The sequence below is a fragment of the Solanum dulcamara genome, chromosome 10 (genome assembly GCF_947179165.1).
Source record: "Solanum dulcamara chromosome 10, daSolDulc1.2, whole genome shotgun sequence".
Classification (NCBI taxonomy): Eukaryota; Viridiplantae; Streptophyta; class Magnoliopsida; order Solanales; family Solanaceae; genus Solanum; species Solanum dulcamara.
Window position 1 is genome coordinate 72153359 of NC_077246.1, and position 2669 is coordinate 72156027.

General features: G+C 34.5%; 1 long non-coding RNA gene across 1 annotated transcript; it reads right to left on the reverse strand.

Moving 5' to 3' along the window:
- Positions 1–631: 631 nt before the first annotated feature.
- Positions 632–2376, reverse strand: LOC129904936 (uncharacterized). Its single transcript, XR_008770530.1, has 3 exons — positions 2275–2376; positions 1800–1874; positions 632–953 (listed from the first exon to the last, which is right to left on the reverse strand). It is a non-coding gene; the product is annotated as an uncharacterized LOC129904936 (long non-coding RNA).
- Between the last annotated feature and the right edge of the window lie 293 nt (positions 2377–2669).

Below are 2669 nucleotides of genomic sequence, written 5' to 3' on the forward strand. Positions count from 1 at the left end.
AAAATCTCCCTAATTTGTTTTTATTTACTAACACCGCTATGCTAAAAGCAACCATCTTCCTCATATATAAATAAGGTGTAGAACTAGCTTTTAAGTCCCACATATTCCAATTCTCTAAAATCCATTTTGTTTTGTCTATCAAGAAATGCAATCTTCATCTTCCTTGTCTTCCCACATAAGAAAACCATCACCAACTATTGTTGTTAATAATAATATGTCCCTTCTTGATAAGTATGAGATTGAAAGAATCTCAAAGGAGTTAAATCACTTCATAGAAACTAGTAGTGCAAGTGAAAAAATTGGTCATGATGTGCAAATTATAAGGATCAAGAAATCAAAAGTATGGCTATGGTTTAAATATGGCATGATGATGTGTAGCTCAAGACATGATATTGTGGTGCAGAGAAGTACTAGAGTTTCCGGCAATCCAAGGTCACCGGAGAAACATACTCCGGTAGGCCACGGTGGTGGCAATTAATGCTTTTCATGAATCGATTAATGTCAAGCTTTTATTGTTGAGTTAGACCAAAAATTATTTAGTATGATTTCATTTGACAGTCAATAATGCTTGTAGTTCGGATTATAAGTAAGTAGAAAAAGAATTATGTTGTCACGACCCAAAATAGGCCGTGAGTGGCACCCACACTTAACCTCCTAGGTGGGAGAACCAACGATACAAACCCCAACTAATAAATGTGAAAATAATGCGGAAGCTCAAATAAATATGTTTTTCCCAAAACTTGAAAGTCATCACATGAAGGACATCTAAATTCTAAACTAAATCTCAAATTATAAAATACCAAATAAATAAATAACATAACGTGTCCGAAAACTAAGGACACCATGTCATGACAAGAGATTCCATCACCAGCTAGAAGGATATCTCACCCTGAAATCTTATGAACTGGAGACTGACTAAAGCTGAGGTCGAGTCGAAGTCGGTGGAACACTCGCTGCACTCCACAAAATAAAATAAGAAAAGATACAAGTAGGGGTCAGTACAGGACAACATGTACTGAGTAGGTATCATCGGCCAACTCAAAATAGGAATCAATATGCAATAAGTAATAGCGGGAAATCAACCGTAACACTTAACATGTGGCAACCAACAAGATCAAGATCAGTGACAACACAATGAACCATTTCATAACCAATCAACAATATTAAGATCACACATGAGGACTCAAGCCTCCATATCACACCCTTTTGGAAAATGAGTTATTGGAGATTGGGTAGTATTAAGTCATTTTAATTTATTTTCCTTTAATATTACCGTGCCGGAACGTGACACCCGATCCAAATATACCGTGTCGGAACGTGACACCCGATCTAATTATACCGTGTCGGAACGTGACACCCGATCCAATTATACCGTGTCGGAACGTGACACCCGATCCAATTATACCGTGTCGGAACGTGACACCTGATCCAAATATACCGTGTCGGAACGTGACACCCGATCCAAATATACCGTGTCGGAACGTGACACCCGATCCAAATATACCGTGTCGGAATATGATACCCGATCCAAATATAATTAATTTATCATTCCTTATGATTATATTCCACTTTATTAACAATATTTCATCAAACCTTCTTTATTCAAGGCACCATTTTTGATAAGGCAAGTTCAAGATTATGGATTTCATGGCCTTGGGATTTTAGACCAATCACAATAACATATCAACCATCCAAACCACAACAATTAAATGCGTAGTAAATTTCACACATTACTCAATGAATATCAATCACTATTAAGAGCCTATCTATGATATAGAATAAAAAAAACCATAACATACCTCAACCGAAGAACCGAATGCAAGTCAGCTAATTCACGAATGTCTTTTCTTCCTTCAAAGCCTCACGTTTTCAATCTATCAATTATACAATATTCGTAAGCAACTGAGTCCATAAACACTCATGTTACTATGTGTCTAGCTTAGACCTAAAACTCACCCAAATCTATAATCAAATCCTAATTATCAAGTCTAGGGTTAGGTCTCAATTCCTCCAATAACATAAATCTAATTATATTTGTATAATACAATACCCTATTAATTAATTACTTATATCAATATATCAAAACTTAAATCATAATTAAATAGCCAAAACAATAAATAAATAAATAAATAAAAAATCGTGCAAGCAGGTTGCTTTCTCACTTTCACATTTAACAACTATGTGAAAGTATAATGGTCCAATATGAAGTCCAATATGAAGTATATCATATATATATATACAATTCAGAAAACATTTTTTTTTTTGGTGGCTTACCTGAGGCTAGTTTGTCTCCTTTTGTTTTTCCTTGTACGTGCTGCCTTCTATTCGTCGTCTGCGAAGGTAAGTTCCTCGTCCTTTCTTGCTTCTTTTTCTTTTCTAAAAATTCTTATGTATTGAAGTGATAAAACCTATTAACTTATTTTAATAAATACAGAATAAGTGGTATAGGATATTAAATATATTATCACTTTAGCCCATTAACTAAATAAGTTATCTAAATTTATCCCTCAATTAAATAACCTTAGTTATCAATTAGTCCAAAGTACCCATTAAAAATTTATGAGGTGAGTCTTTTATGAACTAAAAATTTCTAATACTCAAAATGACCTAATGGGTCGTTACAACAGATACCAATTTACCCACCGTTCGTCCCCGAACGGTCAAAAGAA